Raw genomic sequence first — 15,390 nt, forward strand, 5'->3', positions numbered from 1 at the left:
GATGATAGAATTCATAGTAAAGAGCAGATCTATTCAAGGATATCACAAATCTGCTTCATCCTACATTCTCTGACCGCCCTTTGATCAGTAGAGAGACAATAATAGAAACCTATTTTTCCCATCATTCCTTATTTATTTATTTGTTTTATTATACTTTAAGTTTCTGGGATACATGTGCAGAACATGCAGGTTTGTTACATAGGTATACATGTACCGTGGTGGTTTGCTGCCCCCATCAACCCGTCATCTAGGTTTTAAGCTCCTCAAGCACTAGGAATTTGTCTTAATGCTCTCCCTCCCCTTGCCCCCCACCCCCCAACAGGCCCCTGTATCCATGTATTCTCATTGTTCAACTCCCACTTATGAGTGAGAAAATTCAGTGTTTGGTTTTCTGTTCCTGTGGTATTTTGCTGAGAATGATGGTTTCCAGCTTCATCCATGTCCCTGCAAAGGACATGAACTTGTTCTTTTTCATGGCTGCATAGTATTCCATGGCGTATATGTGCCACATTTCTTTATCCATTCTATCATTGAAGTGTTTTCCCCATCATTTCTTTATGAATTCTGAAAAAGAGGTGAAGAGCAGTCTCACATGTCCATAAATAGATATCTGTGTTAATGACCTCTTAGCTGATACTGAGGAAAGACCACAAACATTAAAAACAAAACAACAAACATATGAAAAAGTATAAATCATGGTCATTGTCTGTTACTGGTCACATAGACATATTTATAACACAGTTTAGGAAATGGAGGCAGAACTGGCCAATTAAGCTGTGTTTCCTAGTCCAGTTTTCTTACAAGATAATGGAAAAGAGTATGCATATAACATGCTTTTTGTTAGATTAAGCATCACTCTATTAAGGAATAAATCGGAGTTACTTTCAACCACTTTTAAGGATCCTGCTCTTTTTCCCAAAGGAAAGTTGATATTTGAGGCCTCAGTAAGTTCCATGTTCTGTCCAATTATTCAGCATTACAGTGCCTGTGTATCTCCAAGTGACTAAAGACTTGTACTCTTGGCCATGTGCCACACTACTGAAGATTATTCTTTCAGGTGAAAGTGGCAGGATTCCTATAAGAACCTTAAGAGGCTTTTCCTTTAGTTAGAAGGGAATTTAGGGACTGGAGTTCTGAGAACTGGCCACGTCCAGACCATAGTGCCCCCAGATGACAGTCATTTCTGCCACCTTTTCTCCGGACATAAGCAGCATTATTTGGAAATCTTTTTTCATTAAGCATGATCTCTGCTCATTTCTGAATATCATAAGAATGTCTGTGTAGTAGTCTTTTTCTACTTTTAATTCTTTTCTAAAAAGTATAATTGAGAGTAAGAAACAAAAAACTAGACGATGGTTTATTTCATGTACACGGTCAGCAATCATAGTAAAGGAGCTGAGTTCTAAACATGTAAAACACTTACTGTAGCAAAGTTAGGAAGAAGACAAGGAGAGTGAAGATGAGAAGTTAGAAGTGTGAAGAATGAATCACTAGAGCCTCCTGATAAGAAAGGTAGTGGAAAATGATTTTTAAAGTACTTAAGTAGGTAAGATTTCAAATCCAAATACCGTGAATGAAGGAAGGAAATTTTCACAAAAAAATAGAAGTCATGAGAAGAAGGTAGCCCTTGTTCACCCTGAGTATGGCATGGGTCAAGCACAGAATGTAAGAGGGGAATTAGTTCTCACAATAAAATGGAAGAGAATATGAGTGGCTAAATGGCACCTAAAAAAAAAAACCATCCCAAGACTTAAGCTAATACAGATGGTCTCTGATTTACGATAATTTGGCTTATGATTGTTCAACTTTATGGTGGGTTTATTGGCGTATTAAATGCATTTTTAGCTTAAGATATTTTCAAGTTATGATGGGTTTATTGGGACATAACCCTATTGTTAAGTTGAAGAGCATCTCTGTACACGAGCAGTGGTCCATGCTGCAAAATGTTTTTTAAAAACCAACAGTGAGGATAGAAAATAAACTATTTTAGGTTTCTGAGATTACTTATGAACTTTGAACCTTTAAGGTAGAAAGAAAGGTGAGAAATATGCCAGAAGATTGTTACTGCTTTCACTGAAATTCTCTTTTGGGGTACAGTTTCTTTTTACAGATTAAAAATACTACTATTATGATTAAGACACTAAAGTTTACTTCTATGTATTAGATAATAGTTGTATTCCCATTTTACCTGAGAAAACTGGGTTTAAAGAAATCTAATCTTTTGGTCAAGGGCTTACTTAGAAAGTGGCAACTGTGGTTTTCTAAATCAAGTCTCTAGCTCTGTAGCCAATAATATGTGGAGTCCAAGAACCAGTCCACTCAAAACACTGAAACCACTCAAACCACAAACATATCCTTGGTTAGGGATGACAGTTGGTTTTTTCTTGTATACTATGTTTATATCTGACTATTTCAAAGGTTCTCAGGACACATCTTTTTCCCTTGATTTTCTAAGGTGTAGTATAAGTGGGACTAGGTTTCCCTCTTGTGGTCAACAGTGTTTAATTCTTCATAAGTGTTTTTGACATTGAGTATTCAGACACCTTAGGAAAGATCAAGGATTTCTTAAGTCAGGATGCTTCAACTAATTTTTTTCATATGTGCATACTCCAAGTGTGCTTGATTTAATTAGGTCACTTAAACGGTTTGTAATTTTAAAATATTTAGTCTTTTTATAAGTATTACCATGCCATTTTTGAATAAGCACACGAAATATAGGATATACTTTTAAATAATTTGAAGGTTGAAATAATCTCTTTAAACGGACAAAATTAACTCCATTTCATTTTGAATCTTGTGGATAAAATGCCTTATAACATCCTTTCTACTTCTCCATGATATGTTTAATCTTACGCTGATTTTCTAGTTGTTTTCTGGAAACCTGATGGAGGAAGAACATCAGCTGGATCTTTAGACAACATTGCTTGTGGCACAAATGGCTTCTAGTTGGCGTTTTGTATCTTTATCGGGAAGAATATTCGATGAACCATAACAAATGACAGGGACCCATAGTTTGGGTATCTCTGAATGCAATGACCCTTATAACTGAGCATGCCCTTTACAGGGACTCTGCAAGCTGTGCCCTTCAGTTTGTTATAAGAAGTAGTAGCTCCTAGAGGGCATGGGGATTCTAAGCCGGGGTGGACACAACTTCCACAGGTGTAAATTCAGCTCCTTGTACCTGAGCTGTCACTTGGGGGATGGGGGCAGAGGATGAAACTAGCACCTGGAATAAGTTATAGACTGTTTCAAGAACTTCTCCCACTGAAGAAAAAAACCTGATTCAGCACTTTGGCATACTTTAACTTCTGTCTAATATCCTTCTAAGTGAATCTGAGGGCCAGGTGTGGCCTATGGTAAAAACTTGAATATGAGTATTTAGTTAAACCTGAGAATACTCCCTGCCCCCGGGTATTGATACACGGACAATTTTCATTTTATGTCTTTTTTTTTACATGTGTATATGTCACATGGTATATGTGTATACATAGGAGATACACACACACATTTCCCATATTTTGGGGAAAAAATCTGCATATTTTTTATGGCTTTAACATAATTGATAGTTTTAGTCTTTTATTTTTGTAAGCAAATTAACTTACATTAAATACACATATCATCTAAGGATAGATGATATGTTTATTTAAGGATCTAAGGATAGATGTACAATATTTTAATATATGCCAAAGATATATTTTCAAAAATATGTTGAGAAATTTCTGGTTCCAAGACAAGATGGTGTAGGTGCAATTCTTCCTATTCCTCCTACTAAGTACAGCTATAGACAGACGTAAGAAGCCTTGAATGACAGAGAGGAGAAGCAGGTTGGCCTCAGACCACGGGATTGGGGAATGGCGGAGTGGTGAGTTCCATGGGTTTTCTTTCTGCCTAATATATCCAGGAATGAGTGCTGGAGAAACTGGAAAACAGGAAACATCAGTAGTCACAGACAAAAATATCCTAAGGAAAGCATGTTTCTCTATCCAAGGGAATGAGAAAGAGCAGCCTGCCAGGCAGATAACTGATAGTAACCACACTACTCCAGTCAAATACAGAAAAATCAGTGGCTCCCAACCCGCCTCAGTCAGCAAACACTGAGTGAGGAGCTTTGTCTTACCCCATTGCCTGGTGATAATGAGATACCTCCTAGACCCATCAGGCTTACGTCAGAGGAAGCCACCTGGGGATTTAGGACTTTCGCCACTGCCCATCAGTAATCAGCCACCTCCACATTGTGGTGTTGCCCACATTGTGGGCATAGTGAAGCCCATGCGAACAGCCTGGACTTCCACCTGCCCTGTTGGAAGGAAGCACTCCTCACCCACTTTGCCAGGGTGCTGTCAGAGGAGGCCAAGCAGAAAGCTGGGGCTTTCACCACTGCCCAGGTGTAAGGAGGCACTCCTATTCTCCTGGGGTCAGTAGAGGCCACGTTGGAACACTGATGAGACCCTCTGCCTCCCAGTCAGGATTCTGTAAATGGAGGCCTAGTGAGGAGCCTGAATTCCTACACCCAGCCTACAGCCACAAGGTACCCCTGCCAGAAAGCCTTCAGTTCTAAGTTCACCAGGAATCGAACCTGTCAACACCTTGATCTTTGACTTCCCAGCCTCCAGGACCATGAGAAATACAGAGGGTCCTCCGATAGCATTGCTTTGTTCAACGTTGTTTTGTTACAATATTGGTGAGAAAATAAATAGATTCCTGGCCAGGGCCACTGTCCATGCGGAGTTTGTGTGTTCTCCCTACGTCCGCATGGGTTTTCTTTGTGTACTTTAGTTTTGTCCCACATCCCAAAGACGTGCATGTTAGGTTAATTGGTGAGTCTAAATTGTCCCAGCAGACAGAAAAAGCAAAATTTTGCTTCCAAAGATCAGGAACTACAGGAAGCTACTACTGGCATTAAATAGTACTAAACAGACCCACACTCCTAGCAGCTGCTGCTACTTGCTGTCAGAAGCAGAATGACAGCAATTTTCCACTCTCTTCTAATTGCAAGTGAGTGTCTTCCTAAGAAAGGGACCCTAGAAGAAGTGGTGTCCAGGCTTCAACCCCAAGTGATATGGAAAAAAGCACAAAACAGGGGAAAATTGATTTAGCACCAACAGACAGTATCTCCAACTTAAAATATCTGGAATATTTATTCCTGAATATATTACCCTTTTCTAGTATCTCTGTTTACATTTTCCTTATTTGTGTTTACATATCTATTTGATGAATTTTTAGCATTTTTCAGTAATTTACTAAATCTATATTCAATAGAAATATCAAACCTAATATAATGTATGACATTATCAGATATAGAAGATCTTAATGCCATTAATTAAATGTTAGCCTCTTGGGTTTTAATTTATATAAAGCTTAGTTATGTGAAAATACATGAAGATCAACCAAATGAAAAGAGCAAAGATTATTCACAAATGGCTTTAACAAAGGAGTCAGCCACCATTATTTGCATTTTGGCAGAGACTCCAAGGCAGGCAGAGAAGTAGGAAACTTTATAGTGGTAAAAAGGGACCTGACTGGAGGCTGCTGGCCTGGGGAACATTTAACGGAAAACTAGAAGTGGAATATCCTATGTAATTGGTTAGGGTGCAGATTTAGCTTTCCCTGGTTGGTCCTAAGTTGGAAGCAGGCACAAATATTGGGGAAACTGTCAGTTATTAATCAAGTCCTGGCCATATTATACAATTGTTATAAAAGTTATTATTTAGCTTCCTGGATCATCACTAGAGACAGCAATCTGACTTCCTGCACGTCTGACTTATAGCAGACTATCTTGCTGGATTGTTTATTGTAGATAAGGGTATTGGTTCCCCGGGCAAATTGCTATAGGCTGTGGGTCAAAGGTCTTTCAGAGCAACAGGCTGGAGTGCAGTGGCGCAATCTCGGCTCACTGCAACCTCTGCCTCCTGGGCTCAAGTGATTTTCCTGCCTCAGCCTCCCGAGTAGCTGGGACTACAGCTGCACGCCACCATGCCCAGCTAAATTTGTAGTTTTAGTAGAGACGGGGGTTTCACCATGTTGGCCAGGAAGGTCTCGATCTCTTGACCTCATGATCCATCCGTCTTGGCCTCCCAAAGTGCTGGGATTACAGGCTTGAGCCACCATGCCCAGCGAGTCCTATTTTTATGTATGGTCTGGTCATTGCCTCTTTCTATATCCAGTTTTTCAGTGAGCACAATTTAAAATCGTATTCTTTTTTCCACCACAGTATAAGATGCATTAGGGTCACAGTAGGACAATTGTTTAGCTAAGAAAGTAAACAGGACTAGATGAACTAAAATTCCAAAGAAGAACTATGCAAATGTAAGCTGATGTTTGGACATCACGTTTTCTTTTGGTAGCATTTGCTGTTTGTAAGTGTGCGCTGCATTTTAATGTCATTTTTCTGCTACAGTTTTCTGCTGTAGGAAAATTTTCTGCTACAATTTTCCTAGTTTTCTGTTGTAAGAAAGAAACCAGTAGCAATTATGGGGTCAGATTGATGTAACTAGAAAACTGAGGCATCTCAAACATTCTGGTTTCCTCAAAACACATTGGTTAACTTCTGATGCTATGGTAAAAGGTAAAACAAAAAAACTAGAGTGTCAACTTCTGAAAAGCAGTGCAAAATCTTTCACTGTCCAGTGGTGTTGAGGAAACAAAGACCTACCATTGATAAGGGGCCTAAAACAAAACAGACGTAAGTTTCACAAGAACTGGTGAATTGATGCCAAGTAGCAACAACCACTTATCACCTGAGGACACTTACTGATCTGAGTGCTTGTGTGGAGGTAATAATCCAGGTGTGGCCTCTGACAATAGGCTCCTCCAGTGGACTAAGAAATTAGCAAGTGTTGTGTCATTTGATGTGGTGCTGAAATGACAAGATTTGAGAGTTGATGACCTCAAGCGCTTTGTAGGTGTCCTTTTCAAAACACTTGTTAAATGTTGAAGATGTATGGAGTAAAAGACTAATGAACTAAGCTGAAAATTTCTTTAAGTTCAGCTTAAATCTCCTTCAGCCCTTCAGGATTGAGAAGATGAAAACTATTGGGTTTTTCACTGAAAGTCGTGGAGGACCATGCTCTAGAAATGGGGTAAAACTTAAGTCATGCATCACTTAGCTAAAGGGACAGGCTCTGAGAAATGTCATGAGGTGATTTCATCTTTGTATGAACATCACAGAGTGTCCTGACGCAAACTAGATACTATAGCCTACTACACATTTAGGCTACCTGGTACAGCCTATTACCCCTAGGCGACAAACCTGTACAGCATGTGACTGTACTGAATGCTATTGGTAATTGTAACACAATGCTAACTGTTTGTGTATCTAAACATAGAAAAGGTGTAGTGAAAATACCATATGAAAGATTTGTAAGTGGTACATCTGTCTAGGACACTTACCATGAATGGAGCTTGCAGGACTGGAAGTTGCCCTGGGCGAGTCAGTGAGTGAGTGGTGAGTGAATGTGAGAGCCTAGGGCATTACTGTACACTACTGTAGACTTTATAAATACTGTAACTAAGACTACACTAAACTTATGAAAAAATTTTTTCTACAGTAATGAATTAACCTTAGCTTACTGTAATTTTTTAAACTTTATAAACTTAATTTTTTAACTTTTTGACTGTTTTGTAATAGCACAGTTTAAAACACAAATACACTATCCAAAAATATTTTATTTATATCCTTATACTAAGAGCTTTTTTCTATTTATTTATTTATTTATTTTTTACTTTTTAAACTTAAAAAAAAATCTAAGAAACACACACATTAGCTTAGGCCTACTCGGGGTCAGGATCATCAATATCACTGTTTTCCACGTCCACATCTTGTCTTACCAAAATGTCTTCAGGGGCCATAGTACACAAGGAGATGCCCTCTCCTATGATAACTATACTTTATTCTCGAATTCCCCCTGAAGAACCTGCTTAAGGCTCTTTTTGAGGAGGTGTCACTCTTCAGAAACAGGTCCATGATGGTTTGTTTGGTTTCTTTTTTTCATCATAGATTTGCTTATAAGCAGATAATTCACCATGAACATTCCTCTTTATTAATGAAAACCTTTTTGTGCTGGGGTTCATGCTTTCAAACTTTTTAAGGAGTGTGTTGAGGTCTGCAAAAGCTCCTGCTAAACCCTGCGTGAATTTTATTTGGGGTTCTTCTTCTCCTTCAGTTTCCTTTTTGTCTCACCACTACTTCAGCTATGCATTCCTGTCTTAGTTCCAACAACTCCTCATTAGTCAATTCCAAGGAACTACCTCTAGGAGCTCCTAATGCCATCCTTATCTATACTCAGTTTAAAGTTGTTTGCCATCTCCACCAAAGCCTTGTAGATTTTTGCAATCTCCTCATCCCTGGCAAACCCTTTGAACTCACAGAAAAACCTCCTGAGTGTCTTCTTCCAGATGCCATTCACACACTCCTTGGTGACATCATCCCTCCCAAGCAACGTTCTTGATGTAGCCATAGCTGTTCTTATTCTTCCAGAATTGCATCAGTGTCTTCTCAATGTCTTCCTGAGTTGCCGTAATAACCTGGGCAAAGGCCCTCCTCAGATAGTAAACCTTAAAAGCTGCTATAATTCCTTGATCCATTGGTTGGATTAAAGAGGTAGTGTTTGGAGGGAGAAACACCACTTCAATATTGGGATAAAGATCATTAATAACAGGAGGATGTGCAGGAGAACTAATAACCATAAACAAAATCTTGAAAGTTATGGTATTCTTCAAACAATGCCTCTCTATTTCTCTGGCATAGAAATTTAGGATGTAATCATGGAAGAGGAGATGGGTCATCCATGATGTTTTATTGCACCTGTAGTGCACCGGCAGGGTATACTATATATACACATATATATATACATATACATATACATATATATATATATATATATATATATATTTTTTTTTTTTTTAGATGGATTCTCACTCTGTCGTCCAGGCTGGACTGCAGTGGCACGATCTTGGCTCACTGCAAGCTCCACCCCAGGTTCACGCCATTCTCCTGCCTCAGCCTCCCGAGTAACTGGGACTACAGGTGCCCGCCACCACTCCCGGCTAATTTTTTGTGTTTTTAGTAGAGACAGGGTTTCACCGTGTTAGCCAACACGGTCTCGATCTCCTGACCTCATGATCCACCCGTCTCGGCCTCCTAAAGTGCTGGGATTACAAGCGTGAGCCACTGTGTCAGGTCTCTTTTTATATTCTTAAAGGAAGGTCCTGGGGTTTTCACCATGCCAGATCACAACGGGCTTTAATTCGTAGCCTGCAACATTGCCCTCGAGCAAGACCATTATCTGTACTTAAAAGCCTTGAAAGCTAGCATTGACTTGGCCTCCTTGTGGATTAAATTCCTTTCAGGCAATGAGAACAAAGACACAAGGTACCAGAATCTCTGGGACACATTTAAAGGAGTGTGTAAAGGGAAATTTATAGCACTAAATGCCCACAAGAGAAAGCAGGAGAGATCTAAAATCAACACCCTAATATCACAATTAAAAGAACTAGAGAAGCAAGGGCAAACAAATTCAAAAGCTAACAGAAGGTAAGAAATAACTAAGATCAGAGAAGAACTGAAGGAGATAGAGACACGAAAAACCCTTAAAAAAAAATCAGTGAATCCAGAAGCTGGTTTTTTTAAAAAAGATCAATGGATAGACTGCTGACCAGACTAATAAAGAAGAAAAGAGAGAAGAATCAAATAGATACCATAAAATACAATAAAGGGGATATCACCACCGACCCCACATAAATACAAACTACCATCAGAGAATATTATAAACACCTCTGATAAAACAGACTTTAAACCAGCAAAGATCAAAAGAGACAAAGGAGGGCATTACATAATGGTAAAGGGATCAATTCGACAAAAAGAGCTAACTATCCTAAATATACATGCACCCAATACAGGAGCACCCAGATTCATAAAGCAAGTTCTTAGAGACCTACAAAGAGATTTAGACTCCTACATAATAATAGTGGGAGACTTTAATACTCCACTGTCAATATTAGACAGATCAACAAGACAGAAAATTAACAAGGATATCCAGGACTTGACTTAGCTTTGGACCAAGCAGACCTAATAGACATCTACAGAACTCTCCACCCCAAATCAACAGAATATACATTCTTCTCAGCACCACATTGCACTTATTCTAAAATTGACCACAGAATTGGAAGTAAAACACTCCTCAGCAAATGAAAAAGAATGGAAATCATAACAAATAGTTTCTCAGACCACAGTGCAATCAAATTAGAACTCAGGATTATGAAACTCACTCAAAACTGCACAACTGCATGCAAACTGAACAACCTGGTCCTGAATGACTACCGGGTAAATAACAAAATGAAGACAGGAATAAAGACGTTCTTTAAATTTCCACTCTTAGCCTCACTTTTTGTGTGTCTGCATCCTCGATCTCCATGGCCACGAAACAACGAACCTCAGGTCACCCCAGACAAATGAGGCTGCTTCAATCCCACTTATATGAGATGTCTAGGTAGCCAGTCTCATAGAAACAGAGAGTAGGTTGGTGGTTGCCAGAGACTGGGGGCAAGGTAAATGGGGGAGTCACTGTTCAACAAATATAACATTTTAGTTACGCAAGATGAATAAGTTCTAGAGATAGACTATACAACATTATGCCTATAGTTAACAATACTGTGTTGTAGTTAAAAACTTATAAAGAGGGTATATTTCATGTAATGTGTTCTTATCACAATAATACAATGAAATAAACTGGAAAATGAAGGTGATCCAGAATTTATCATTGTTACCAGCAAGAGGGTTATTTCAATACAAACTACTCCACCAATACCAGAGGCCATAGCTCTCCTTCCAGAGCCTTTAATTAAGACTCAGGTAGGTCTCTGTTCCTGCAAATGTCAGTGAGAGATTCAACCCTGAACTTCAGTTCTTGCTGGCCCAGCTCCCTGGCCGCCTCCTCAGGTAGCTCAGGAGCTGGCACATGTGAAAAGGGGGAGACCCACCTTGTGCTCGACAGACCCAGGCTGAAGGCAGTTCTCTGTGTCCTGAACACAAGCAACATGGAGGAGGCCTCATTCTGCCTTTGGAGTTTGGGGCCTGGCTCATAGCTCAGTGCTGCACCAAAGCTCAAGAAATATCTTGTGGGGAAATCTGGCCATGAATTCAGAATTTGAGAACCTCAAATATCTAATTTCTTACTCAGTCTCTGTGTCCCTTACTTGGTTCCCCTTTCTCCAGCAGATTCCCTCCTGAGCCCATGACACCTCTTCTGTATGAACAATGAGTTGGCAAATGCCCCATGGGTGGCAGGGGAAGAGCTGTGATTGTCAGCTCAGCTCAAAAGGATCACCTGTTCTCTGCAATTGTATTTCATCTAGTGCACGTTGCTTCCACAGCCCTCCTTTTCCTTTAAAGTATGAATTTTGTGTTTAAAATTTTTAACTTTTCTAGCTATTGTACTAGGAGTGTTGAGTTAATCTAGCGATATCCCACAGAGAAGTCAATGTCCTATATTTATTTTCTGTTATGTTTTTCTTGGCTTTTATTATTTTCTGTTTTCTTATTTTTTTAATTGAGACCATGCAGAAGAAAAATATGAGTGATAATTTGAGGCTCCAGGAAATATTATATGTCTCTAGAGGTTATTTAGTTTAGCTTGTGTCAGGCAACGAGGCTAAGGGCATTAATATCTCAAATCACCCGAATCTAGACTAGAATTAGTTAGATAGAGCTCAGGATTCAGTTCCTATGAAGGATGATCGGTTTCTATTTCACCTTATTCCACACATTAGACTTCTAAGGTTTCTATGGAAAGTGTATTTTTATCTTATGGGGCCCTTCCTTTATTTGTGAGGCATGAAATCCAAATTTGCCCCTCTAGCCCTTTGAACATTTTGTGAGGTTTTTGTGCTTAATGGAAGTTGAGCCACATGAAAAGGAACACAGGTATCAAACACCACATGGAAGCTGAAGCAGCTAGCTGTATTGAACAGGTTTCCCCCTCACATAATAGCATATATTTTTATCAAGCTGGAGCTGGCATTATAGGAAGCACCTTTTCTCTTTGCCTTTACATCTTCTGGTCTTTGACTGGGAATGAAAATCTTCTGTATATGTGATTCTTTCCTACTTGGTCGTGTTCCCTTACTCCAAGGAAATATCTAGATGTTGGATGATTTGGGGCTGGATAATGATGGATGTGAAGTTGTATTTTACTTGCACATGGTTAGCTGGGACGTTTCCCTCTCCACCATCTACCTAAGTAGTTTCCAGGCTCCCTGTATCAGATCAAACAGGTCCAGGTAAGCAGGTGTAGAATCCAGAGATGCCACATACACTGGGACATGAGGATGTCTGTTCAGTTGTGTTTTGTATAAATTGTGAAAGAAAAATAAAAACTGGGCACCCCAATTCATTATGCCAAAAGGAAAAAATTAAGCTGAAAGCTGAGTCATGCAAGAAATTACCTTTCTTTTGGTTTCCAAGCAGATAGCTACAGATAAAAGGTTAAAAATATCCCCACCGGTAGCTATGCTACGTTCACCTAGTCATATGCAAAATGATGATTTACTGAGTGCAAGATGAATACATAACTGCCTCTTCCCCTACCTGCCCCTTTTTCCTTGCAACATGTGGATTGCCAAACCTTCTCTCTTTCCCTGTCAGCCCACTTTTCCCCTTTAAATATCGAGGCCTTCAAAATCATCTTTGGAGAAAGACACAGACCAGATTGCCTGTGTCATTCGATGATTTTTTTCTTTCCAGCATGTCCCTAATCTTGGGAAAATAAACTTCTAAATTGCTTAAGACCTGTCTCAGATACCTTTTGGTTTACAACCTTGACACATATCAGAGTTTCAACCTATGTGACAGTCCAAGGAAGAGTGAAAATTACCAAGGAAAGTACACTATTGGAGCTATTGGTCTGCTTTCTTTGCTTCTAAAGATGGGCATAATTGGGTTCTTCCTTTATAATGCCATATATCTTGTTCTTGTGGCATGGGCTGTAGCTATATGGTGCCTGTACCATACAGGCATCATCAGGCAGGTAAACGCATTGAGATTTCCAACCTTTACCAAAGCTTCTCCCCTTTAAATGGATCTACAAAAATATATCTTGATGACACTGAGCCTCTTTTTTTCTGTTTTTATACACTTTCTTCTTTGTTTATGCTTTATAAAAATTGGTTTTTATAGCATCTTCAATGGATGGGATACACCTCTGCCTTTCTGTCTGGCTGCTTCCCAACTCCCAGGCTCTTTATGCTGATTACCAGGGGCACCCACATTTGTCATTGTTACAAAATATGGGGAGAAGAATAACTTGAATCTAGTGACATGTCATGTCACCCTACATGTCCCTTGCGGTCATGCTCTGTGATAGAGCTCTCGTGAAAAATTATTCCTGAGACTACCTCAAGCAGAAAAATGAAATATGCTAACCAAAACTTTTGGTTACAAATGACAGTAAATAAAGCAGCTCTGGAGGAATGACAGTGGCTTCATTAATTCTCACATACAGTAATCAAATGGTTGTGGACATAGTCTGGAGTGTGAGAAAGACTGAGAACCCATGTACTGATGTGGGAGATACATCTTTTTATGCCTCCTTCATCCACAAAGGGCTGAAATTTGTAATGTTGGGGAAAATGGTATGAGCATCTTGTTACTTCAGGAATATAACAGTAGGAAAGATAAATTTCTCTAAAATGACCATTTTTTTGAAGTGAATGAGTAACTGTGATGGCACCCGAGAGGGCAGAAATTCCTGGGAAGGAAATCAAGGAATCAGATGATGTGAGCAGAAACACCCACTGAAGGTCCACCTAAGACTGAGGCACAGCACAGAATGATACTTGGGCTGAGAAGGGCAAAGCGTGAACCACCTGTAAGGACGCCATCCTCAAAGATGGCATGGGGACCTCCACCAGCTACCCGTGAAATGAAATGACACTGTGGGGAGGCCTTTTCCTAGGTAACTGGTGGAGGTCCTCACACTATCTTTAGGGGTGGGGGTAGTCTGTCCCCATCAAAGAATGGAAAGAATTGGTAAAATTATGCATTGTGTACAAAAATAAGGACCATTATGAGAATTTTTTGGAAATCATTAAACATGAGAATTATTTTATTCCCCGTTCCTTTTTCCCTCCTTTTGACTCCTTCTTTCCTCCCTCTGTCCCCTCGCTCCCATTTTTTTTTCCTTCCTTCCTTCCTTTTTTCCTTCCTCCCTCCCATTCTTCCTTTCTTTCTTTTATACATCCTTTTCTATTCTTGCTTAATTTTTTGCATTAAAGATCATGTTCAGGTGAGCATCTCAGAAGCTGGTGTTACACTAAGTGACAGGTAGAAACTAGCCAGCAAACTCAATCTCAAGATTGAGATCACTGAACTATGGTTTCTAAGCTCAGTATCAGGGAGGGAAGCATCCAGCTTAAATTAGGAATAACTTGCTAGAAAAATTGAATATTCCTGTCTAGAGGACAAAGGCCTCTACAAAAAAGCAAAGAGCCCCAGTCCATGGTCTGCTTTCCCTAAAACCTCCATCTCTCCCTTTAATTATCTGTGAATAAGTATTAGAAGAAACATAATGTGGAAAACACTACAGGATGAGACTTTCCTTTTTCCTCCTAAAGGAGAGTTTAATACAGGCAGGGCTCAGATCCAGCAGGAGTGAGTCCTCCCAGGAGCTCACACATAGCAGCGTGGGGATGGCACCAACCACAGGCCAGACACCACTGGAACAACTGTGGGACCAGAATCAGGTCACATCAGGCTCACACCTGGAGATCTCCCAAGCTCACCTTCCCCATCCTCATCCAGGCCACCTGAGAATGGAAATGGCCAAACAGCACATAGGGCAGAGTGAGAAGCAGGGCTTAGACCAAAGGGAGAGAGAACAGCCCTGAACTTGCCTTAGAATCAAAGTGCATTGCAGCTGGAGGAATCATTGTAGAGAGAATCAGTAGTGTGTATTAAAAAATGGAAAAATTTAACTAAGTGGAAAATAAAAAGAAAAGTTGATCTTAGAGAAGTTTTAGGCTTTTTGATTGAAGAAGAGATGAAGCAGATCTCAGAACCTACAATGTTATTCTCACATTATAGAGTACAAATCCCTGGTTTATTTTAGGGCTGTTCCAAAATCCATTTACTGCCCCAACGAACAGTCTGCATCAGTTCTTCATCCCCTTCCACTCCTGGCAGAAGGTTCTCCCTGTCAGTATTTGTTTCAAGGCTGAGGCATCAGGAGACACTTACCAGGCAATGCTCAGCTCCAGAAACCTCTCAGGAAATCAATGTGGTGAGGGAGCTACACACTCAGCGTCTAAAATGTAGTAACTTGTAGCCAGCAGCCCTGAGGGCCGAGACCTGCCATGCTCCTGTCAGCTAAAACGATGGGACTCTGACTGGACAGGGAA

At 39.9% G+C, this 15,390-nt stretch overlaps 1 long non-coding RNA gene across 1 annotated transcript in view; it reads right to left on the minus strand.

Moving 5' to 3' along the window:
- Positions 1-112: 112 nt before the first annotated feature.
- Positions 113-15,390, minus strand: part of LOC135970654 (uncharacterized) — a 159,217-nt gene continuing 143,939 nt past the window's right edge. The window contains exon 2 of the long non-coding RNA XR_010586452.1: positions 113-564. This is a non-coding gene — a long non-coding RNA (uncharacterized lncRNA). The remainder of the gene's footprint in view (positions 565-15,390) is intronic.

This window comes from Macaca fascicularis, chromosome 4, assembly GCF_037993035.2.
Source record: "Macaca fascicularis isolate 582-1 chromosome 4, T2T-MFA8v1.1".
Lineage (NCBI taxonomy): Eukaryota > Metazoa > Chordata > Mammalia > Primates > Cercopithecidae > Macaca > Macaca fascicularis.